The following is a 20591-nucleotide window of genomic DNA, read 5'->3' as shown; positions in this document are numbered from 1 at the left end:
TCGTCACTGGATTTAACATAATTAGTGGTTACTACAATTCTATTATTGGGTGAAATGCTGTACGACTTCAATCATACCGATTGTTAGGCCGTTCCTGAGGATATAGAGCTCACGGCGGGTGTGATAATAATACGAACATTGATGATAATGCATAACAACCAATTTAAATAAACTAATACCAAATTTGAAAAAAAAATAAGAATTTATGCTATATTTTACATCACATATTTTCATTGTTTAGATTGAAATTGGTCACTGTTTGTATCTTCACTTTTTTACACCCTAATCGTTATATCTAGCATAATGAAAGAATAGTGAATGAACCTCCATCATCAAAGAGCTGATATATCGAGCATTGCATATTAATGAAAGGTGAATATAACGAAAAGTGATCAATCTTACAACTCATACACACAATACAAAATAGAGAGTTGGGCAAACACAGACCCCTGGATATACCGGATGTGGGACCCGGAGCTTTGAAGTAGTAAGCATCCCCTGTTGACCGGTCACATCCACCGTGAGCCCTATATCTTGATCAGGTAAACGATGTTATCCGTAATCAAAATCAGTGTACCAAGAACGGCCTATAATCGATATGAAACATGTCAGATATCATTTGACACAACTTATTCAAACAATAACCATACACAGAACAAGCTCTTGTGTATTGAATCAGTCGAGATATATAATGACCATATGCAGGTTTTAATGAAATATTGCTACATCAATATGGGAAGTTGACGATGTAGAAGTTGGAATCATCCCGTCTGTCGTAAAATCGAGTTGTTGGTTTGCCGTTAATATCCACTTTTAATAAAATTTCTAAGTATGGCGCAGGAGTGGACGACTCTGTGGTGTCTTTATTTCGAGTTCACTGGGATATATCGCTTTTTCTTTTGGTTATCTTACAAATCATTGTAAACCTTCAAATAGATCCTATTACAAACGCTAATCTAATCAGAAATTGATATTTAAAAAAATCTTATTCTAAGGACTCCCCAATTGCGGATGTCATACTAAAGTCAGTCAAAAACATAAGGCAAGTAGATTACAAGAAACGCAGCATAGTTTATCAGATTATCATTTAGCAATTAAATACTAAAACTAATGAATATTTAGATGAGTAATTGAAGATAAATTCTCTTATTGTCTTTAAAACACTTTTACTACCTCTAATAATGTCATTTATTACCTGAATTCCTTATCCAACAACATGACAAAATTTCAAGCAATACCAGAGTACGTTATAACCATCAAACATCAGACCTTTTTACTCTGTTACTTTAAACGCACTCTTTGTCGTCGCTTTTCCTTTTTAAAATTTATTTCCAATTCTGTCCTGATTAATGGGTTCAGAGACTTTATTTGTTTTAATTTGTTAAACTCGTAAGTCATCAGGATTACTTGACAATTTAAACAAGGTTCGCGCTCCTGGTGATGTTTCTGTCTTCCGTGCAAAAAAGTAATGAAAACTTCATCGTCGTTTTCGTCAACTTTAAGAAACAAATCTATGATTATCGTAGCAAGTAGAAACGTACTGACCCATATTAACTCCATGGACGTTCTTCAACCATTAAAACCATGACTATGCTCTTCATGTGCAGTTTTTCTATTCCGATGTCACAATGTATTTTCATTGTTCCTATCACTGGGGCAAATAGTTCCGCTAATCCATCTCAATTACTAGTAGTTGCACAATTTTCAGCATTTACAAACACATAATTAAAACGTGTGTGATATCAATAATTCAATGCATGTTGGACGGTTATCGCCCCCTGTTGTAAAATGAGAAGAACTCTTCTATAAAGCTCGGTTTACATTGGCAACGGTGGTCTTGTGATTATTTAGTATGCTGTTTTCTGTACGATTTAGGGCGTCTCAAGAAGTTATTGCATATTGTTTATATTTCAGTGTTATTTTTACACGACTTATTGTAAAGAGGTTAGGGGAAATTTGTATGATGGTCGTATGAAATTTTTTAGATTATCGTATACTTTTATAATAGCCCTTGTGCGATCTCCCAAAGTCGTTCGAGAGCTCTGAAAAGCCCTTTGAATGTCCCATGACACTACAATATTTGTAAAATTAATTGTTTGCACAACAAATTTAAACTACAGTACGTTTAATGTCCGATTAGCAACTTTTGTTCGTGCAATGATTGTGTGGAAGTCGTACAATACAATATAAGACATGTACACGGAGTGCGTGATTCTCTGGTGCAATCCCAGTTACTGTGTCATTGCAAGGAAGCAGCATAGCAAGGTAGATATTATATCCCCACAAATTAAAACTAAAAATTAGCAGTATCTATTTAAGAAATGAACATCACCTTTTAGCTGTACATAAAATGTAATACATGTATATTACGTATACGCACAAAGTGGCGTTACATTACACATAAATACACATACAACATTAGCTTATTTCCAGATAATATCCTGGATATACCTTCTGTTTAGACTATACATTTATACTTTTGTCAATTGGAAAGGTTCTGTATACCTTTTACTCCAAAAGCACATAGAAGCTTTACATTGCATTGCTATGCATTTACACATGTGGGACAAAGTCTACTTGATGACTACAATACCACACCATACAGTGAACACTTGATTCAGTTACCGTATATCAGGGATTTTTCCGCGTGTATCTATTTTCCACTTTGTTTGCGACGATTTCCGAATCGCGGAGAATAAATCCTCGTAAATTTGATTCAAAGTTTTGTTTTTGTAACAGAGTTATATAGCATAAGGTAATAGCGCGGTGAAAGTTCTGTCTTCCGTTCCCCCTATATCTGATAATCGCCAAGTAACAGATATGTAAGCTTCGGTGCTTATTCAAAATACGACAATCTATTGAAATGGGAGTATGTTCTTTGATTCAATCAATGTATAATTATACCTGAGCTACTCACACATGTAACAGTGCATGGTTTATCGTTTTAAACTGAAAATAGTTATCGATAAATATTTTGTATGAGTATCAATATAGTTAAAGAACAATGATTTATGTTACTATACCGGCAAATACATTTGAGTGTAAACCAAAGTGTACAATTCTTTTTGAAAACTGGTTCGCAACACAGGAGGATGGTCACCTGAGCACGTCTTTAGAAATTGACGAGGTGCAGTTCGATTTATCTCTAACCCGGATCAAGCCACTCGGATCAAAATGGCTGACAAATCTCTATGCATATGATTACGTTCGAATAAAACCCGAAATGGTCAGAGACGGATTCAGAGAAATAGGAATATCATCCATATCCAGATTTGATTATAATTGCGACAGTAACTAAGAAATCTTGTAAATCGTTTCATTGACTGAATTTTACATCAACAATTACGAGTTATAGGTTAAAAGGCTGGCTTCTCCCCTCAACTCCTTTATAAGTGTAAATAATCGTGAATTGCTTTTTTTCGCTATGACTTTGAAATAGTGAATATTTGATTCGCGTAAATTTGATTTACTGTTTTAGGTTCTGAACTCGCGGGAAAAACATGACGCGGAAAAAACTTGATATACAGTAGTGCCATTTTGATACGAATGAAAATCACATGTATGAAATTAAGTTAACACAAAGGAACTCCGTAACTAGATGTTTTATGACTTTTAAAATAACATAAAACAATATACAAATTGCTGAGTAGTAAATAAAACACCTTACCTCAGAGAAGCTGGATTATATGCAGCTTTACGTATATGTCATGTATAGAAATGGAAAAAGTTTGCTGATTAATATAAACTGTTATGCAGAGAAGTATAAAAGCGTCCTTTCTGCTTGACTGCCGTATCCAATTGAATTGAGCACGGACTGGCGGTTTAAAGTCCAGTGAAGTGAGGTTCCAATTAGGGCACAATAAAAAAAAGCCCAAACAGAATTTGAGGTGTGTTATATACACAGAATAAGATAATATTATTTACATTACACACAAAATGAGAATATGGGGACATTCATTTAACATTCATTTTTCAACATTGGTTCACATTATAAAGTAAATTGCATATAAGATGTTGTCACCCGTGCATCTATATAAACTATAAGTTGGGAATTTCTTTTGAGTAAATGAGAAATTAAAAAGAAAAATCAATCATACACAGATGAGCTTGTTTATCGAATCATTTGGGTGACGCAGATATCATACATATGTGATAGTGAAATATTTTTACATACATATAGGAAGTTAATGATGACGGACCTTATTTTTTTCTTAGCTGCCATAAAACTCATGTAGTCGTTTACCATTAACTCCCAAATCAATAAAAAAGAGATTCAAATATAAAACACAGATAGAGAATTATGTGATGTTTTTATTTCGAGTTGACTGGATAATTTCTGATCAACACGTTTAAAACAAAATATGATTATTAGATAATTGACTAACCGTTCGTGATGGATTCAAATTATTTGTTTAAAACCAAATTTAGTGTAAAATATGCTGTGGCAGATTTGATCAGTCTAGAAAATGATTTATTTCTTCACTTGAGCGTTCATCAATTAAGGTTAATCAGGAAATCTTTCTGATTCAGATACTTGTATGGAAATCAAATAGCAACGTTACCAAATGGAATGTTTGATGCATTGACGAAGCTAGAGACACTGTAAGTATATCTATATACATACGAATTATTTGTATGCAGAGGAGGTGAAGATAATGAACAATGTTGAAGAGTGATGAATCGTATATCTATTATAAGCAATACGAAATTAAGAGTTGGACAAACATGGACCCCTGGGTAAACCAGACATGGGAACAGGTGTTTAAGAAAAGTAAGGATCCCCTGTCGATCGGTCACATCTACAATGAGTCCTATAAGCGGAGTGATCAGCAGCCAACACCAGTGTGTAAAGAATGGCCTAACAATTAGTATGAAACACATTAGACACAACTTGACTCAATGGCGGATTGTATTGGTAACTTATATCGTTATAACGAGCATATAATTCGCAAAATGGTCTCCTTAAACGAAACTGTTGAATATCAACTTGCAATTGTTTGTAAGAAACCTGCCTTAATAAAAAAGATCATAAAGAGAACAAGATTTTGGGTATTGAATCAGTTGAGATATTAAACATCATACACAGGTTATAAAGGGATACTGCTATATGTTCTGTAGATATTGGAAGTTGATGTAGAAGCTGAAATAATTCCGTGTGTCGTTAGTTTGTCGTAAAGATTTATTTTCAATAAAATATCTTAGTACAAAGCAGATGTAGATGTATATGTGGTGTTTTTCTTATTTCAAGTTTATGTGGAAATATGGAATGAAAATTATGTCGTTAATAGGTAAAGCGTCTTCGATATATCTAAATGTAGAGTTGAAGGCCTAACAACTGTAATTCCGACTTATAACTAGTCACTTTTTTGAACTTTGCTTCTCATTATAATGCAAATTTGCATATAAGATGTTACCACCCGTATATCTATATAAAATATAGGTTGATAATTTGTTTTGAGTCAATGCAAAATTACAAAGCAAATCGATCATACCCAGAACAGGAGCTTGTTTATCGAATCAGTTAATCGACATAGATATCATCCCAGGTGATAGTGGAATAATTCTATATACATATAGGGAGATGGTGGCGGACCTTAATTTTCCCTAGCTACCTTAAACCTTATATGTTCGTTTACCATTAACGTCCCAAAACAATAAAGAAACAGCATTAGACATAAAACACAGATAGAGGATAAATTGATGTTTTCATTTCGAGTTGCCTGGATAATTTCTGATCAACACGCTTAATGGAAATTATTATTATTATTAGAAAATGGACAAATTGTTCGTTATTGATTTAAACTACTTGTTTGAAGCCAAATTTAGTGCAGATACCATGCTCTCACGTATTGAATCATTTTAGACAATTATGTATTTCATCATTGAAGCGTTGATCAATCAATCTCCACCAGTGTGTAGAGAATGTATTTCGAAAGTACTTTCCTCACAGCACTTATCATTAAATATCAGATTTCACAGTAAAAACCACAGTAAATGTCAGTAATTCTCAGCACCAACATACATGTTCAGTACCAACTGCAAAAATATCAGTTATTATCAAAACTTTCACCAGTGAAAAATTCTTGATATCGTTAAACGATATACAATCAGTAAATCAACGATAATTAGAACATTGACAATGGTGTCGGATGAACGAATTGATCATAAAGTTTTACTACACGCCATTAATGAAAGGTGAAGATAACGAACAGTGATGAAAGGTGAAGATAACGAACATTGATCAATCTCATACCTCCTATTAGCAATAAAAATAGAGTTGGGCAAAGACAGACCCCTTGCTATGCTAGAGATGGGATCTGGTGTCTGGGAGGAGTAAGTATCCCCTGTCGGCCGGTCACATCCGCCTTGAGCCCTATACCTTGATCAGGTAAATGGAGTTGTCCGTAGTCAATATCAGTGTGCCAAGAACGGCCTAGCAATCGGCATGAAACACGTCAGGCCGATCTCATAATTCCTGTAAGCAATACAAATAGAGGGTTGGGCAAATGCGGACGCCGAGATGTACCAGAGGTGGGATCAGGTGTCTATGAGGAGTAAACATCCCCTGTCGATCGGTCATACCCGTGGTGAGCCCTATATCTTCATCAAGTAAATGTAGTTATCTGTAGTTAAAATCAGTGTACCAAGAACGTTTTAACAATCGATATGAAACAAGTCAGATAGCATTTGACCTAATGATAGGTTGGAAGGTGAAGATAACGAACAGTAATCAATCTCAAAACTATTATAAGCAATACAAAATAGATAGTTGGGCAACACGGACCCTCTGGACACATCAGAGGTGGAATAAGATCCCTAGGGGGAGTTGGCAAACTGCATCGTTGCAACGATCATATAATGTGAGAAGAGCTGACTTAAATGGACACGGTGGCAGTATTTAATTGCTAAATGATAATCTGGTAATCTATGTTGTGTTTCCTGTAATCTACGTTACTTATATTGTTGGATGTTTTGTGTTGACTCCGAGTTTCTGTAGTCCTTAGAGTAAGTTTGTGTTTTTATCAATTTTTGATTAAATTAGCGTTTTTAATATAAGGTTTTGAAGTTTTCCAATGATTTGATAAGCTAAACAAAAGAAAAGGCATAATTTTATCAATTCTAATAATATGTGTTAATATTCTCAGATTCTCTTGGGTTGTTTTAAATGCGCTTGGACCTTTAGATACACTGTATATCGACAACGTTTTTTCTATTAACAATAATAACTTTCAGCCATAGAGCGATTCGATATATCCATGTGAGCTAGAAATAAAAGGCACCACAGAGTCGTCCACGTCTGCTTCATTCTTAGATATCTTATTGAAAGTAGATATTAAAGCTGACATGAATTAATAAATACGTACACCTTTCTCATCTTATCCGCCATATTTCTCTCAGGTAGCCTAATTTACTCTACCCGTATACGGTACCCGCAACGTTATTCTTGACATGATAAACGATATAATACGATACACGCATGATAGGATAGGATACATGCACGATACTATAGGATACACGATAAACCTGATAAACGCAAAACCTGATAAACGATCTTCACGACAGACCTGATAAACGCAAAACACGATATACAATCTTCACGATAAACGGAAAACGTGATAGAAATGTTGTAAATTTAGAAACAATTTAGGCAGAACGAAAGTTTGATACGTACAAAATAATAACATTTTATTGATAATAATATTGAAGGATTTCAATACTCAATATATACCTAAAGCTATAATTTATTTATCCAAGGTTGTACGTTTATTTCTTATTTTCGTACAATTCTATTTATGTTTTTTTAACGTCATTACAACTAAAATCCGGAAGCTAAACTATATACGGTATTGAATTCATTATTTGATATATATATATGAATTTTCTCAGCCAATGATTCTAAAACGTATATTGTAACCTTGAATGTTTAATATATGAATCATATAGGGAGTGATTGATTTTTATCTTGCTTAACGTCTCGTTCGAGAATATTTCACTCATATGGAGACGTCACCATGACCAGTGAAGAACTTTTAAATTTAGGCTTATGCTCGGCAAAATTTTACGGCCATTGAGCAGTGAGGGTTTTTTAGCATGCCACACCTACCGTGACACGGGGTGTCTGTTTTTAAGGTCGTCTCCGAGGACCCGTGGCATTCACACTTGATGCCAAGCGTTTAGCAATTAAACAGGGAATTAACAAAATGTAATATACTGTAGTGATGTCATGCTTCAATAGCTCTCTTATTCTAATGTCTACTATCTTGGATATCAAATAAAACTAAGTAATATTTTGTGTGTAGCGAGGAGGGGGGGTATTTTGCATCAAACTCTGAGTTCACCGCTCATTCAACAACTACAATTATTTTCATAATGACCACTTTAAATACAATCAACTGCACTACACCATATGCTCATATGCTAGATATTTCTACACTATGAGTGATAATTGATAGTCATAAGTAATGGAACAATATTTATATGAATTGATATTTTGTTAACAAAAAATAAATAAACTATTAAAAACATATACGAAACCCGGCTTGATTTAAAGTCGCAATTTAGAGACGCTTTAAAATGTTTGTGTTTAGCATGTAAAAAATTCAAATAAACATCAAAACCAGCATACATTTCCAGTATCTACATGTACGACTTTTGGTATATGTGTACATGTACAAATAATAATAAGAAAACGATGACAGCTGAATCGTGCCCAATTGAGCGGAATTTTGTGAGACGTAATATACCCTTGCACTCTTTTAAAACAATCTTCTAAATGTGTGAAATACAATGTCCCTGATAATATTTACTGTCAAAACACGGTTGATACACAAAATCAGATAGATAAGAACGCGCACAAGTTCAGTAGTTGATATATAAGTTGAATACAGGTGAACAAAATCGGAATAAAAAGAACCATCATTAAACTTTTTGTAATAAACAATATAATTTACTGATTTTTCTTTTCAGATCGGAACTTCCTATTTCTCTGTTAGTGTTAATTACAAATAATTGTTTCTAGACAAGGAAATGTTTATGAACTCCAGATGAAGGAGCTTTCAGTTTTACTGTCCCCGTTTGCTCGACAAACCACTGCCTACTTTCCAGACTACTTAGAATGAAATTGCGATAAATTTTTGCCCTCTCTGGACAGACATCAAGCTCTTTTTCTGTCTTAAAATCGACAGCTTTATGTTCTCCTTCAAATATAAGTTGTCTTTCCTCGATTCCTAAAAATTGCTTCTTTAACAAAACGAATAAAACTTTCGGAAAGTATCTTACTTTTTCATTAGATTTAATATACGATCCCGATAGTTTCCGAAGCTACACGATAAACGATTTTCACGATTAACGGAAAACCTGATACACGCAAAATACGATACACGATAGACCTGATAAACGCAAAACACGATAGAAAACAGAAAACCTGATACACGATAGGATAGAATACACGCACGATACGATATTTTACACGCACGATACGACAGGATACACGCACGATAGAACACGATAGGAATGTTAAGAATAACGTTACGGATACTGTATACCCCAAATGTGATTGTCACACCTGAGTGATTTTTCTAGGTGGATTTGACCAGTGCACATCTCCGATAGTAATATATAGGGAATGAGAGACACATAAAATCACATTTGAAAACATTATGCTTTGCTCAAAATTACAAAATATTTATTGAATAACAATGCAAACATTCTGGAAGTTTAGATAAGTTAGACAAAAAAGCAAAAACAAAAAAAACAAAAACAAAAAAAGCTGTTCTTGCATACTTGCCAGTGCATGCAAGTATTTGCAGTTTTTTTTATAAAATAAATGCGGATAAATCATTTGCCATTAACATACTGATAGAATGGAATAAGCAAAGAGCATAACATAGATTATTTATATCATTTCTTGCAAAATAAAGGTGCAGGCCATATGCATAATATATAATCCACAAGGTATATTCGCCACACAAAAAAACCACTCTGTCAAACACGGCATCTATTCAACAGGTATCGGAGATGTGCACCTACCGAAAATATTAGATTATCTTTATACTCTCTCTCTCTCTCTCTCTCTCTCTCTCTCTCTCTCTCTCTCTCTCTTATATGCATAACTAATTTATGTACCTAAATGATTTCCTAATTTTTAAAAATCCACAATATTCCTACCAGTAAATCATGCTTCCCCTGGTTGAAGATAACTGATCGGCACGGGCTAAGTGTATCGCATTCTGTACAATAGAGAATGGTATTTACTGTTGGAATGCAAATTGAGTTTATCGTTTTGTTTCATGGATTATGCAAATAAAGGGAGTTTTACAACTACTTAGAGTAGTTCGACGGGTGTACACGTACATCTGCTGTCCTTTACAGATATTACGAGTAGACCCAAGTAAACAGTCGTCCGCATTCTACGCGTTTGCTTGGCAAGCATACATGTCATGTTTATAAGTACAGTAGTATTTATGTATTTGCCTTTTACTTAAAGTAATTGTGAATTGTATATATATATATACTTTGCTTATTTTATTTTATCAATAGATAATACATGAAATATTCCTCTGCGTTTTTGTATAGTTTTTACATATTGACAGCAAATGTACCCACATTCACGTAAAGAAAAGGCATTCTATATACACATGCATATTTATTCAAAGCTGTTAGAATGATTTACCACTGTACGGTATGTTTACTATAATTTTGAGCACTGTGTGGTGTTCCAAAACGTGATTTCATTTTTTCTTAACCCTTTCTCTACCGGCACATTTTAGAGGTTTTTAAAGACTAAATGACAATATTTTTAAATCGAGTTACATCTGCATGTATCACGATTTTAGGTAGGCATGTGATATATAATTTTGTTACGAATTGGACAGGGAACATTTTTTTCATAAAGTTTGTCATGTTATCCCATGACCCCAAAGAGTTCTACGAGGTCAAAGGTCATTTAAGTGCACATTTTTGCAATCTTTTTTCTCTGGAATATATATATTACGACCCCTCTCACTGGATTCGAGTCAAAAATAGGAAATTCTAAATGTATGAGCTGATATGTCTTTTAAAATACTACAAAAACATCACAATCAAATTAATCAATTTTATTGACAAACAAATATTTTTGGTTGCTAAGTTACGACACTCATGGTGTAATTTTGACCATAATTTGCCTTTCTACATCCATTCGACACAATTTAAACATAGTTACATTGCATGATGATTAGTAAATGTAACATTATTTTAAAAATATAATCTTTGAGTAGATCTCAATCATTTTAAAAGGTTTTTAACAAAAAATATAATGAAGAGAATTAAGGTCAAAGGTCATAAAATGAAAATTTCGTACTTCATATACATATTCATCATTTTCTAATAATATGACGTTTTGCCATTGTATCCCACTAAATAGTATAAATATTGCAACATTAAAACAAAGATCTTTCCTGTTAAAATCTAAAAAAAAAAATCATTTTTTTTTATATTCAAATAGATTTGGTTGCTAAGCAACAACACCATTATGATATCAAATGCTATGCGAAAATAATGCCCGTTTTTCCTCCCCAAGTTCATTGTACATGTATACGAATTTTCAAGTACTTACTTTCAATCACTAAATTTAAATGTACTTGCATTATATTTAATAAAAATTGTTCTTCTTATAGTCAACCTCTTAAAACATATTTCTAGACATAATTCTTGATATTAGGTTGTTCCGATAGGGGCATGCGTTGACCAATATCTGTCTATCGACTGGAACTTCTCAGCAGACATGTATAAGATAATGCCCAAAAATCTGAAGGAAAAAAAGAGAGATTGTTTATACTTAGCCCCAATATACTGATGTATTCTCAGAGCTTTTGAATACTCAATTGGCTCTGTAAATGTTTTTCTATAATCAAGGCCCTCTGAAAATTATGCGTTTAATTACTTGTAAAATTTTATCTTTAATAAATGTGTTAGATGCACAGCCAGATTAATTTTGGTAAAGGTAATCTTATAAAATGCATTTTATTATTCGTTTTAAACTGGAAATCACTGTCACAATATAGGTACTTTAAAACTAGTAATACCTGTACATTTCCTCTTCAGTGAGAGGCTTCGAACTTCCTTGGGAAGCATATGACAAGCCTTCCCCCTAGATATGACCATCACAGCATAATGGTTGGTGGCAACACAGATGGAGAAAACCAAATCTTCTGTCAAAAAACAGCTTCATAAAATCTGCAATTCTCTGAATAATCAGGTCCCATATCTGAAAATAAAAAATGCAAATAAAATCAGTATTGGCCATCATACCATATTTGTCAGCATTTAAAACACTTATCATACCTTATAATAAGAAACAGAATAATGATTTTCCGTGTTTTGTCTCTTTTTGTATGCATGTGATACCTAGTAATGCAACGATAAACAGTAAAATGGTACACGCATACCAGTGTACCATAATGCCATGATTCCATTTGTGAATGTATTATCTGGATTCAGTTGAATGTTAACTAAATGTATACGGATTTAACTCTATATTCAACCTCAAAGAGTCATACCAACTGCATGCCAGGTTGTCACTCGGAATGAAATGCCACAGTTCTTGGATCAGGTGTCCCTTTGTCCTCCACATCAACATACTTCCAATGCATGTCTGGATTTGCCAGTAGACTGTCACTAGTGGAAGATACCCGGAAGCTTCCCACTAAATATTGGGATGTCAATAACCTTTTTAAAGATGAAAAAATACAATTAAGAATTATTGGTTTGTGTTTTAAAGCAGAATATAAACTTCATGATAGTAAGGGACAGTTTCGCACGAAAGTACTGATCATATTTATTTAAAGATAGAGATGTCCTATATTTGAAGTGCTATTTGGTAAGGGATTACATACATAGTTATTTCGGATTTCAAAGATTTCGGTTGAGCATCACTGAAGAGACATTATTTGTCGAAATGCGCATCTGGTGCATCAAAATTGGTACCGTATACGTTTTACATACATATGTTAGAAATCAAATGAATGGAATATTTTATTATTCTTTGGGAGTGTAGCAGAGTGCGTATTGAAAAAAACAACACTATACATCATGGAGGTGTTAGCATTATGCCCAACATATACAATGGGAGCAAATACTGAAGAAATTCAAGTTAAAATATACAGTGTCCAGCGAAAATATTGTGCCTCTGAGGGAAATTGAATGGCCTCAGATTTAAAGTAGAATTGAATTGGTTCTTCATTGTACACAGTGTCTAAATCCCCTGGCATGGTACTACTCTGATGGGGTGTGGATTTACTCGAAATTAGAGAAAATCTAAGCAAGAAGTGGGCACATGCCCATCAGCTCATAGCACACCAGCATTTATCACGCCTCAGACAAAATTGTTGAAATCTAATTGGTCAGATCTTGGTCACATGACTCCGTGAAAAAAAACGTATCATGCGAGTAAAATCCGTATTGGGTGAGTAATTTTATTTATCGTCGGGTTCGACTTGCAGCCGTGTCAAAAGGAAAGACATTTGACTAAGTTGTATGATATAGACCCCCACATATACAGTTAGAGGTCTTCGACGTGATAAATTCGTTACACAGTTAGTTAGTGACCTGATACGGAAAAATACATGGTGTGAAAAGAAAACCCGTATCGGGCTCGTCTTCGCCTCCCCGATACGGGTTTTCTTTTCACACCATGTATTTTTCCGTATCAGGTCACTAACTAACTGTGTAACTAATAGTATGGATCATATAATTAAATGCTTTTTCCATAGCCTGTCATAACCAGATTTTGATTGATGTTACCCCCCCCCCCCCCTACACCTTTTGTCCCAAACACACATTTTGTTTTTATTTCTGTTACAATATGAAGAAAAACCTCAAATTACGGTAATAAATTATATTATTACGATAATACAATAATACAATATAGGCTTTCCTAACACATTGTGTTTTCTTTTCATAGAAAGATAAAAAAATTTATAAACATAGAAAATCTTGGAAAATAGCCTCCGCACCAATGGTCATGAATGCCCAGTCTGATTAAAACCATTCCACCCTTTTCTCATCGTACACTAAATCCACCCTCTTCTTACACTCGCGCGTCAGGTGAGGAGATACCAAAAGGTGGGGGGAGTCAGACTGATTAATGCCGGGCCAGGACAGATTAATTGATGTCAGATATGTTCAGCTCTTAATAAACAATTGGGTGTTATACACTTGGTTTAGATATCATAAAATATAAATATTTTCTTTCATGAAACGACAAATTATGGCATCAAATCGCGGTTAATATATTAATCGTGCATTATTCATAACATGACATAACCGCGAACGTTTTTTTCTTCTAGTCGGCCTATGTGGCTACATCAACTTACATGTTTATACTGAATGCATGATCGTTTGGGTCATCCTGCAACAGGATATCCAAGGTATCTTCAGACTTCTTCATCTGACATCAGGTCGTTTCAAGATGTAAAATACAATACAAGCATTTGTTGTGTTGTTGTTTTCGTTGAAACGGAAACACGTGTGCTGTCCGTGGACACTTTCAGAAAACCCCGCGGCCGCGATCCGGATCACGGAGGAAAAAGTATTATATATACAATTTGCAGACTGGTCTTTTTGTTTTCTTTGTTTGGCAGAAAAAAATTATTTCTATACCGAATAAATATTACATAACGTTTATATCTGAATTTGAAGTATTTTTTTATTCACTCTACCGACGTAACATTCTCATTAGATGTTTTATGAAGTTACAATGCAAGTAGGTGGTGAAACTGTTATTTACCAATAATGGTTTTTATACTTCTTTTTTTTTAAAGCAGAGAATACCTGACTGATTATTTCATACATATATGTATATTGTTTTAGTGTATCAAAAAGTACTCATATTACCAACAGAGGACAATACAAATAGTTTTCACTACTTTATTGTGCGATGCGCGTCGACCGCTTTCAGCACCGACGTTTTATCGCTAATTTTAAAGAAAACCGCGCAGCATGTCCCAATTTCATTTTATCGTAATATAGAAACTAACAAGAATTACAACACGAATTAGGGCCCATCAAAAAGAAAATTTCCTGTACTTTTACAGGCTGTATTTACTTTTCCCTATTTCCATATATGAATATTGGTAAAACGTCGATCTGTTTAAACATTGCGAAATAAAATTGTAAGAAAGCGTACATGTGCAAAAAATAGCTATTTTCTTGTAACTTTGCCAGGCATTAGAAATAATTTTTATATGTTCTGAAAGCAGGAAATATATGCTTTTCAAAAATATAAAAAATAGTGCATTCATACGGGAGATTAAAAAAATCGTATCGAGGGGGAAAATGGCCTTGCGACAAAGTGTTGCGTCATATTTAGACGAAGCCATCTTTCGCTTTAAATGCTTTTATTAATTTAATAGCTTTATTTACTTAACTGATTTTTACATAGTTAAAAAAAAGAGAAAATTTCCAAAAATATGATATATAGATCATATATCTTATGACCGTAGTTTGAAAGATTTAGAGGCACTCCTTTTGCGCTGTCCCGTTTTTACGCGCCACCGGTCAAATTGACCGGTACGGTAGAGAAGGGGTTAATGTCCTATAATTTAGTATCGGAGATGTACTTGTTACCTGTCGAAGCTACTCGCACAGGTAAATCGAAGACACTGATGTGACGTGAAGCGTAGTGAAACCCGTCCCCTTATACATTGTATACCATGCGAAACTGATACATATAACGACAGAATATCAAACTAATATGGCGGATTATCACAGAAATATGGCGGATCCATAGAATTACACTAGATTTATTAATTCATGTCAGCTTTAACGACAAACTGACAATTCAACTGTATGACAAAGAGGATGATCTCAGCTTCTCCATCGTCAACTTCCCATATTTATGTAACAATATTCCAGAATCACCTGCATATGGTGTTCATATCTCTCAACTGAAGCAAAGGCTTGTTTTGCGTGTGGTCAGTTATTAAAGCAAGGCAATGTATTGGCAAACAAGGTGATGGTACAGGGGTTTCAACAGTCTCGATTGAAGTGAGCATTTCCCAATTTCTATGGTCGTTATAACGATCTAGTTCGTCAATACAACCTATCATTGGGTCATATGCTGTCGGACGTGTTTCATGCCGATTGTTAGGCCGTTCTTGGCACACTTATTTTGACGACGGATAACTTTGTTTACCTGATTAGGATATAGGGCTCACGGCGAGTGTGACCCGCTTATATGAGTTATGAGATCGATCATTGTTCGTTATCTTCACCTTTCCAATAAGGATACAAAAAAAAGGAGTTCGACAAATAAGGACCCTGGGTATACCAGAGTTGGGATAAGATGGTTAGAAAGAGTAATCATACCTGTGACCGGTCATATCCTAACTGAGTCCTACATCTTGAGAAGGAAAACAGAATAATGGGTAGTTAGAATCAGTGTGTACAAAAACAATTGATACGAAACACGTCAAACATTGTTTGAGGCAATGACAGGTTGTATTTGCAAACTAGATCATCATAACGACCATATAATTTGCAAAATGCTAACATTAAACAAGACTCTTGAAATTTTGTAAGGAGCCCGTCTTGCTTTAAAAAAGAATCATAAAGAGAACAGGATTTTGCGTTCCGAATCAGTTGAGTAGATATATACACTATTTACAGTTGATGATGGACTAGTTGCTACCTGTTAAGTAGATATGGGAAGTTAATGGAGAAGTTCAAATCACTCCTTGTTTTATTAGTTTGCCGATAAGATCTATTTTAAATAAAATATCTAAGTACGAAGCAGGTGTAGAGGTATATGTGGTGTTTTTCATTTCTTTTTTTTTAATATATGGAATCGATATATGAATGAAAATGATTTTGTTAATAGATAAAACGTGGTTGATATATCTAAATGTAAAGATGACAATCTAACAACTATAGTTCTGGGAATTTACTGGTCACTATCACATATGGACGAACTGACTGTAACCATATCAAGCTAACACATTAAAAAGTCACAATGTAGATATAAAGAGTTTATTATGTACAATATCTCATAAAGAACATGATCCTAATTCCACAAGTGTCTATGATCTTGGCTCATTAGCGTAGACCTCTGTGGGTTTGGTTGTCCTTGTACTATACGATTACTCTCCACATCATGCATACACTGGTTATATGAGGATAACTGTAGTAGACCACATCGAGAGGATCTGTTTTGATACACATCCATAAACTGTGATATATAACTTATACGCACTGAGTGGCGTTACATTACACACAAATACACACATAAAATTATCTTGTTTGCAGATAACATCCTCGACTTGTCTTCTGTTTAAGACAATACATTTATACTTTTGTCTATTGGAAAGACTTCACAAAGACATTGAAGTTTTACACTGCATTGCTATGCATTTACAGATATTGGACACAATATACTTTATGACTATAATACTGCACCATACACTGAACACTTGTTTCAATTAGTACCATTTTCAAACGAATGAAAATCACATGTATGGAATTAAGTTAACACTAAGGAACTCGGTAACTGGATGTTTTAGGACAGTTAAAATAACATAAAACAATAGACAAACTGCTGAGTAGTAAATAAAACACCTTACCTCAGAAAAGCTGGATCATATGCTGTATCATGTATACGCCTTGTATAGCATCGGAAAAGGTTTGTTGATCAATATAAACTGATATGCAGAGAAGTCTGAAAACGTCAATCCTGCTAGACTGCCGTGTCCAAACTGAATTCCGCACGGGCTGTTGGTTTAAAGTTCAATCAAGTTAGGTTCCAATTAAGGCACAGTAAAAAGAGGTTCCAAACAGGATTTGGGGTGTGTTCGATATATACGCAAAATAAGAGCATATTTATTTACATTGCATGCAAAATAAGAATAAGGAAAATTTAATGCAACAGTCACTTTTGAACACTGGTTCACGTTATAGGGCAAATTTGCTTATAAGGTGTTGCCACCTGTGCATTTATATAAACTTTAAGTTGGTAAATTGTTTTGAGTCAAAGCGAAATTACAAACCAAAATTAATCAAACACTAATGCGCTTGTTTATCGAATCAGTTGAGGAACGTAGATACCATACCCAGGCGATAATGGGATATTTCTATATACATATAGGAAGTTGATGGTGACGGGCCTTAATTTTTCTTAATTGCCATAAACCTTATGTGTTCGTTTATCATTAACGTCCCAAATCAATAAAGAGAGATATTCAGATAGAAAACACAGTTAAAAAATTATGTGATGCTTTTATGTCGCGTTCACTGGGTAATTTCTTATTAACACATTTAAAGGAAAATGTTATTATTAGAAAATATACAAACCGTTCATGCTGGATTTAAATTACCTGTTCAAAGACAAATATAGTGCAGATATCATGCTGACGCAAATGGAATAAGTTTAGAAAATTATATATTTCATCATGGGAGTGTTGATCAATTAAGGTTAATCAGGAAATATTTTTGATTGAGACATTTGGGGATAAATAAAATAGCAACGTTACCAAATGAATCTTTGATTCATTGACGAAGCTAGAGACACTGTAAGTATATCTATATACATAATTATTTGTATTCAGAAGGGGTGAAGATAATGAACAATGTCAAACAGTGATGAATCTTATATCTATTATAAGCAATCCGAAATTAAGAGTTGGACAAACATGGACCCCTAGGTAAACCATACATGGGAACATGTGTTTAAGAAGGGTAAGCATTCCCTATCGGCTGACTAAGCATCCCCTGTTGACCGGTCACTATGTACCATAAATCTTTTATGTTTGTTTACCATTAGCGTCCCAAATCAATAAAGTAAACTCTTCATACATAAAACACAGATAGAGGATCAATTGATATTTTTATTTCGAGTTGACTGGATAATTTTTTATCTACACGTTTGGTGGAAATTATTATTATTAGAAAATGGATAAATTGTTCATGATTGATTTTAACTACTTGTTTAAAGCCAAATTTAGAGAAAATACCATGCTTTCACGTATTGAATCATTTTAGAAAATTATGTATTTCATCATTGAAGCGTTGATCAACCAGTCACCACCAGTATGTAGAGAATGGCCTAACAATTATTATGAAAAAACATTAGACATAATTTGATTCAACGGCGGATTGTATTGGTAAATTAAATAAATCGTTATAAAGGGCATAGAATTTGAGAAACTTTAAACGAGACTGTTGAAACTCCTGTAATCTCAACTTGTTTGTAAGAAACCTACCTTGATCAAAAAGATCATAAAGAGAACAAGGTTTTGGGTATCGAATCAGTTGAGGTATATAAATACTATACGGAGGTGATAATGGAATACTGCTACATGTTTTGTACCTATGGAAGTTGATGGAGAAGCTGAAATCATTCCGTATGTCAACAGATTGCCGTTAAGATCCATTTTCAATAAACTCTCTAAGTACGAAGCATATGTAGAGGTATATGTGGTGCTTCTTTTATTTCAAGTTCATGTGGAAATATCGAATCGACATATGAATGAAAGTGATGTTGTTAATAGGAAAACATCGTCGATATATCTAAATGTAGAGTTGAAGGCCTATCATATCGAATCGATATATGAATGTTATTTTTGTTAATAGGTAAAACGTCGTCGATATATCTATAAGCGGAGTGATCCGTAGTCAACACCAATGTGTAAAGAATGGCCTAACAATTAATATGAAACATATTAGACATCATTTGACTCAACTGCAGATTGTATTGGTAAATTAGATCGTTGGAAGAGCATATAATTTGCGAAATGTTGACTTTAATCGAGATGTCGAGACACCTGTAATATCAACTGTTTTCCAATACTTTGCCTCGATTTAAAAATTTATCATAAGCATAACAATCTCTTGCTCATCGACTCAATTCAGGGACATAGATACCTAATAAAAGTGATAATTGAATACTGCTAAATAGATATAAATCAAGGTTTACCATGGAGAAGCTGAAGTCATTGTGTTTGTCATCAGGTTGAGTGCTTAGTTTCCTTTTAAAATGTATGTTCAATAAAATTTCTAAGTACGACACAGAAGGAGAAGGCTATATGGTGTCTTTTATTTCGACTTCACAATATATCTAAATGTCGATTGGAAGGTCTGGAAAGATGGTATCTGTCATGTAGAATCCTTTGAATAAATTCTACTTCATGAGAATATAAAACAGGTCAGCTAACAAAGGAGCATAATTTGTGTCCATTTGAATTCTAACAGACTGTTGTAAGACCTGGTCACCAAAGACTACGGATATATATTATTAGTGAGACAATCCAACATCTTTTTAAAATCAACTTCAGAGTACGTGTTTGCTGAGTCAGGGTGCTGTTGAACAAATTGATTTCTTGATTGACTGATCAATAGAGATTAATATTTCTCTTTTCCATACGAAACGTGTACCAAAATAAAAGCAATATCGATGTTTTACATCACACAGGGGATGCTTACTCTTCCTAGGCACCTGATCCCACCTCTGGTGTGTCCAGGGTCCGTGTTTGCCCAACTGTCTATTTTGTATTGCTTTGGTGGGTCAAATTTTAAAAAAACTTTCTATACAATGTATTCCAGACTGCGCATCTTTTTTGTCC

At 34.0% G+C, this 20591-nt stretch overlaps 1 long non-coding RNA gene across 1 annotated transcript; it reads right to left on the bottom strand.

The window, feature by feature from the left end:
* Positions 1 to 11990: 11990 nt before the first annotated feature.
* LOC130051068 (uncharacterized) lies at positions 11991 to 14512 on the bottom strand. The gene is made up of 3 exons (XR_008799480.1): positions 14355 to 14512; positions 12540 to 12708; positions 11991 to 12247 (listed from the first exon to the last, which is right to left on the bottom strand). It is a non-coding gene; the product is annotated as an uncharacterized LOC130051068 (long non-coding RNA).
* Positions 14513 to 20591: the final 6079 nt, after the last annotated feature.

The sequence above is a fragment of the Ostrea edulis genome, chromosome 10, assembly GCF_947568905.1.
Source record: "Ostrea edulis chromosome 10, xbOstEdul1.1, whole genome shotgun sequence".
Taxonomy (NCBI): domain Eukaryota; kingdom Metazoa; phylum Mollusca; class Bivalvia; order Ostreida; family Ostreidae; genus Ostrea; species Ostrea edulis.
Note: the sequence above shows the minus strand (reverse complement) of the source record. Positions and strands in the feature narration are given on the sequence as shown.